This window comes from Zeus faber (assembly GCF_960531495.2).
Source record: "Zeus faber genome assembly, chromosome: 17".
NCBI classification, from domain to species: Eukaryota; Metazoa; Chordata; class Actinopteri; order Zeiformes; family Zeidae; genus Zeus; species Zeus faber.
Window position 1 is genome coordinate 10951833 of NC_137204.1, and position 6490 is coordinate 10958322.

The following is a 6490-nucleotide window of genomic DNA, read 5'->3' on the forward strand; positions in this document are numbered from 1 at the left end:
TCATCCATAGACTGTTCACTCTTCATGGAGGCACAGCTGGGTTCAGGACAGTCTGCTCTCTCCTGATGGAATCTACCAGATAAACAATAAGCACCATCTGAGTGTCAGGATTTGAAGATGTTTAACTGTTGTATTTGATGAATATTGATAAAGTATTTGATAAATCCTCACCTCTGCTCCGTAGACTGATCTCCATCTTTAAACACCAAAGGTATATCCATAGATTGGTCACTCTTGATGGAGACCCCACTGGGTGCAGGACCCTCTGGACACTCCTGCTGCTCTGAGCTTCAACACAACACACACAGAGCTTTTCCTCAGACTAATGAAGGTGTAGTGACATCACTGCTGAGCTCTGAGATGGACAACAGTCCCAGACGCTCTGAAATCCTCATCTTACCTCTTAGCTTTGCCATTTTCCGCAGACAGAGTTGTTTTAGAGGTGGGACGCCCCTCCTCTCTCTCCTCAGACACATTCATAGTTGACTGCAGACCTTTAAATTCAGACAGCATGATGATGTCACAGTGTTTCACTTAACCACAGGTGGTCAAAGTCCGACCCGCAGGCCAAACAGGTTCCGCAACACCATTTAATGAGAAAGAGTTTACTACAAACTCTGCATGTTATTAATCACAACACACTTTGCATTTCAATCCAATAACAACAATACCTGCATTTGTAAGTGATCAGAACAAGCTCTGTATTTCTACCCAATGAGATTCAGCGAACAGCACGTTTCACTGATAACATTGAATGAGGGATGAATATTGATCATCGCTCCTTGACCTTGGCTCATGTGACCATGTGGTGGACTCTCGCTCCCAGTCCATGAAGTGGTTCTGTCTCTCTCGCTGGACTATCATCTCTGCTTTGAGATTCTCTCGCTTGTGTTGATGTTTCTTTATTCCAGTCTTCCTCTTTGCATCTTAAGCATTCCTTTCTATTCTCTACAAGTTAAAAAGGAATGACTTTCTGCAACACCAGATTTCCTGTAAATCTCACCCCTTTCAGTAAGACAGGCAGATAGACGGGTATATCATTAGTGAAACATGATCAGTAAGGCAGGTATGTAAGCAGTGAGACAGGTACATGTATTTCACATATAAAGCTTGAAACTAAGGTCATTCCCTTCTCTGACCTGGTGTTCTACATGAAGCGGATGCAGATCAAATGTTTTTCAGTCCAACCTGTGGAACCTCTTCAAATAGAAGGTAAATGATCAACAAGAACCAACGTCACATTCTAGCTTTCTTCAAAAATACATGAGCTCATACAAATATAGTGTCGGGAGCTGTGTTCCTACCTCACCCTTCATACGTCCACTGTTCCCTGGTAGGTTCCAGTCCGTTGAATCCACTGAGACATTTGACCTTCTTGATGTGTAGAGAGAAGACGCTGCTGTTCCTCCACAGCCCGTCCTGGCTGCTTGTGTTCATTTGTTCCTCCTCAGTAAAACTTTCCTTCTCAAGTGTCATCACATGAGTTTGAAGTCAAACCGGTCCAACCAGGAACCGGGAACCAACTCCCACATCAGCGAGTGCAGACGGACTGTGTGTACAGCAAATGTTGCACAGCAGCTAAGTGAGCGGTAGGTTCAGCTCACACAGAGAAGGTGTGAATGCGGGTGGAGATCTGGCTCCATCTCTAAACCTCAGTGAGCAGGTACAACAACGATGGATTCACCCTCCGAAGCACAGGCAACTTGACCCTTCTGCATTTTAAATGTTGTGGAAAATTGATGTTGTTGTGGATCTGTCAAACCAATTAAAACCAATCAAAAAAGCGACAACACATATGTCGCTGAAATTAAATAAAATCACAACAAATGTGATAACAATTTATATATATGTGCAGCATACCATCCCCCCCCAGGAATCTCCCTATTTTAACAAATACCTTTTTGACCATCTCCAAGTAGAGATCAACCGCTACCAGCCCCAGAAAGGGGGGTTCTGCTGATGGAGACCTGAACGCCACAACAGGATGTGAGCCTGACACAATTAATGCTATTACTGTTTATAATTATAGAACCCAGAATCACAATTGTGGCGATGCCCCTGTGCGAGCAACTCGTGTCGATTCTGCACATTTTAGTATTTTTAGAGCTTATAGAGCTTATTGTGTGACACCGGGTGTCATGACATTTCACTGCATATATGTATGACCGTACGTATATGTATTTATAATTCAATCTGGAAAAAGGGATTCTACTCTAAAATTCCCCAAAGTGGTATAGGGGGTAAAGTTTACAACATCATCAAATCAATGTATTTCAAAAATAAGAGCGGAATAAAAATCGGCAAAAAAAGAAGAGACTTCTTCACTCAAGGGCAAGGTGTTCACCAGGGAGGTAACTTATCTCCAACGCTCTTCTGACAGCCAGGCCCCAGGCGGTCAGGGTGTGTGGAGACACCTCCAACTCGCTCACCCTGAGCACAGGATGCCCCCAGGGCTGCGTCCTCAGCTCACTACTCTACTCCCTGTACACAAATGACTGTGTGGCCATGTCCAGCTCCAACTCCATCATTAAGTTTGTGGACGACACAGTCATGGTGGGCCTGATGTCAGATAACAACCAGAAGCCAACATGGACGAGGTGGTGGATCTGACACTCTGGTGTCAAAAGAATTGCCTTGTCATGAACGTCTCAAAGACTAAGGAGCTGATTGTGGACTTTAGGAGGGCACCACAACCGAGGACATATACGCCATTTTGGATTCATGAGATTACTGTTGACGGGGTGAGCAGTTTCTTATACCTGTGAGTTGACATTACGGAGGATCTGGACATGGACATGGACTTCCGCTCTCCATCGGACTTCATCTCTCCAAAGGAGCCACCCCCCCACCCCCCTCCAGGACTTGTACACCAGGAGGTGCAGAACCAGAGCCTGCAGGATCATGAAGGTTCCTCACCACCCCAACAACCGACTGTTCTAGCTGCTGCGGTCAGGCAAATGCCTTCGCTGTCATGCAGCCAAAACAGAAAGACTGAGACTGAGTTTCTTTCCACGAGCCATCAGGACTGACACTGTAACTATAACGTGTATACACATACAACACATTACACACCTACACACATGCTACTGCTGCTACTCCTCTTCTATTGGTTGCACACTTCAGATGTACAGTATATATTTATATATATAAATATATATACACACACACACACACACACACACACACACACACACACACACACACATATATATATATATACACACACTTCTTTTTGGAAACAGATTGTAATAATTTTCTTTGGATGTACTGACTTGATTTTGACTTGATTATATTTATTTTGCGCAGAATTTTTTTTTTTTGTTCCTGTAGTTCTAGTTCTATTTCTGTTTTTAGATTATTTTATTTGATACGGTGCACTGTCTCTGTAGGCACTGCCACTTTGCATTTCACTGCATACCTGTATGCATGTGATGAATAAAAATCTTGAATCTTGAATCTACATTAATAAACTAGTGGTGTTGGAACAATCTTCAGCCCTGCAGGTCACACCCTAAACAACAAGGAAGTAAAATTCCTGCTCTATGCAGGTCACACACTAAACAACAAGGAAGTAAAATTCCTGCTCTATGCAGACGACCTGGTGTTGCTGTCACCCACAGAGTAGAGTCTGCAGGAGCCTCTGGATCCGCTTGAGCAATACTGCCACAACTGGGCCCTGCCAGTAAACTTAAAGAAATCCAAAATAATGATCTTCCAGAAAAAGCCCAGATCTCAGGAAAACAGACACATGTTCACCCTCGGAAACACCGCACCAGAACACACCCTGTCCTATGATGACCTCAGTGCCTCTGGAAACTTTGGTCCGGCAGTGAATGCACTGAAAGAGAAGGCCTGTAGAGCCTTTAATGCAATTAGAAGAAACTTTCAATATAATTTTATATATTTTTATATATATAAATATATAATATATTTTTAATAATAAACATTCAGAAGATACCCATACCTTTTTGGATGCATCTTAAATTAAGTCCCCAAGATACAGTGCAATTTGAAACACTGCAAACCCGAGAACGGAACCCCAAAAAGAATCCCTTCAGTCAGCTGGTCATGAGACTTACTGACCAACCAACATTGTTCCATCTCAGACCAGAACTTCATTGCTATCTCACCCTTAAAGATGAACTGGCAGAATATCTCTTTACTGTCAGAGATGAAGCAGAGACAGATCCAAGTATGTCCTCAGTGACCACAGTCCAGACATTGAAAAAGGCAGACACAAAAATACAAAAGAGCAAAGATTATGTGGTCAGTGTAGGACAGGTGAGGTCATTGTATGACAGGTGTGGTCATTGAAGGACAGGCGTGGTCAGTATAGGACAGGTGTGGTCAGTGTAGGACAGGTGTGGTCATTGTAGGACAGGTGTGGTCATTGTAGGACAAGTGTGGTCAGTGTAGGACAGGCGTGGTCAGTGTAGGACAGGCCAGTGCAGGACAGGTGGGGTCAGTGTAGGACAGGTGTGGTCAGTGTAGGACAGGTTTGGTCAGTGTAGGAGAGGTGTGGTCAGTGAATGGACAGGTGTGGTCATTGTAGGACAGGTGAGGTCAGTGTAGAACAGGTGTGGTCATTGTAGGAAAGGTGTGGTCATTGTAGGACAAGTGAGGTCAGTGTAGAACAGGTGTGGTTAGTGTAGGACAGGTGTGGTCATTGTAGGACAGGTGAGGTCAGTGTAGGACAGGTGTGGTCATTGTAGGACAAGTGAGGGCAGTGTAGAACAGGTGTGGTCATTGAAGGATGGGTGTGGTCATTGTAGGACAGGTGAGGTCAGCGTAGGACAGTTGTGGTCAGTGTAGGACAGGCCTGTGTAGGACAGGTTTGGTCAGTGTAGGACAGGTGTGGTCAGTGTAGGACAGGTGTGGTCAGTGTAGGACAGGTGAGGTAGAGACAGTTGCATTTTCTACTGCACCATCAACAATACAAAAACATCAGACTTTGCTAAATATAGACTAAAGAATAAAGACTCAGCATCATTCACGCACTGTGTGATGAAGTAAAGATGGCCGTGCTCCTTGGGGGAGGGACACACAGCTCCCCCAGCTGGACGCCCCCTACATACTGGTACATTTTATTTATTATAGAGAGAGAGAGAGAGAGAAAGAGATTTTAGATTTTTTTTAAACAATTAATTGAACAAACATCCAAATCAGCGTTTTGAGTATGAAACAGTAAGAGGAAGTGAGAACATACACAAGAGAATAAATAATCATGAAGTTCAAGACATAATGAGTATTATTGTTGATAGTAGAAGTAAATGACTAAAATAAATAAACAAACACATTAATAGGGAGGGGGCTACAAATTGCCAAAAAACCAAATAAATCGTCAAATCTTTAAAAGACAAAATATACGTAACATTATAATGAGCATAATATATAAATTCCTCTCCTTGTTTGTGCAGTTTTACTGCATGGATATTATTGCACATATGTGTGAGTTGGTATGTGAGTGAGTGGATAGTAGTAGTAGTGTAGTACGAAGAATGTCAAAAACACATACAACTGTGATCACTGTTATTTAACTACTAGTAGTTAGTGATGCACGACTCATGCACGACTCGTCTGTAGCGAACAAATCCTTTAAATGACCTGGGAGTGAAAAGAGTGAATCTTAGACTCAAAATCTGGAAATGTTCACTGAACTGAAGTAAAGTACAAGGAGAAAAAAGTCTCTGCATTTGTTCGGTGATGTCATAGGAGAGGAGCTGGACACCCTGATGACTGTGGCAGAGAGGAGGATGCTGTCCAGGCTTCAGTCCATCTTGGACAATGTCTCACACCCTCTCTACGACACACTGGCCCAGCAGAGGAGCACCTTCAGCAGAAGACTCCTCTTACCCAGATGCACCACAGAGCACCACAGGAAATCGTTCCTGCCTGTGGGCATCAATCTCTACAACGCCTCCCTCAGAGGGTCAGACACCCCCTCTCTGTAATCTGACCTCAAAACACGGATATCCACTTCTGCACCTTCTTCTTTTTGCACATTTTTAACTGTACATTTTACACTTTACCATGTGTAAAGTGCTGATCACCTGGTTTCCACTGGCGATGGTAGCCCTTCTTTTATGACCGGTATTAATGATTCATATTTAATTATATTATTATACAAGTAATAACCTGGAGCCGCACCCCAATCACTGGACCGTCCACGCCACGTGCGCCACCGCGTTCAAATCTTCCGTCTGCTTTCTAGCTACATGCACCAAGCAGCCTCCGTGCAATTAATTAATAGAGAAAAACAACTTTTATATCATTCCAGGATCTTTATTTACGCCACTTAAGTGCCATATTCCAGAGAAAACGGCTCCGTCACCACAGTGCAAAACCCCAGACCGGCAGGCAGCCGCAGCGGACATGCGCAGTAGAGTCGGCTCCTCGCCTACGTGACACCCGGCTGTAATGTGGTCGCAGAGGACGGCAAAAAGTTAAAATAGTTTGACGGTAAATGCCGTGTACCGTCGCTATTGCAGGT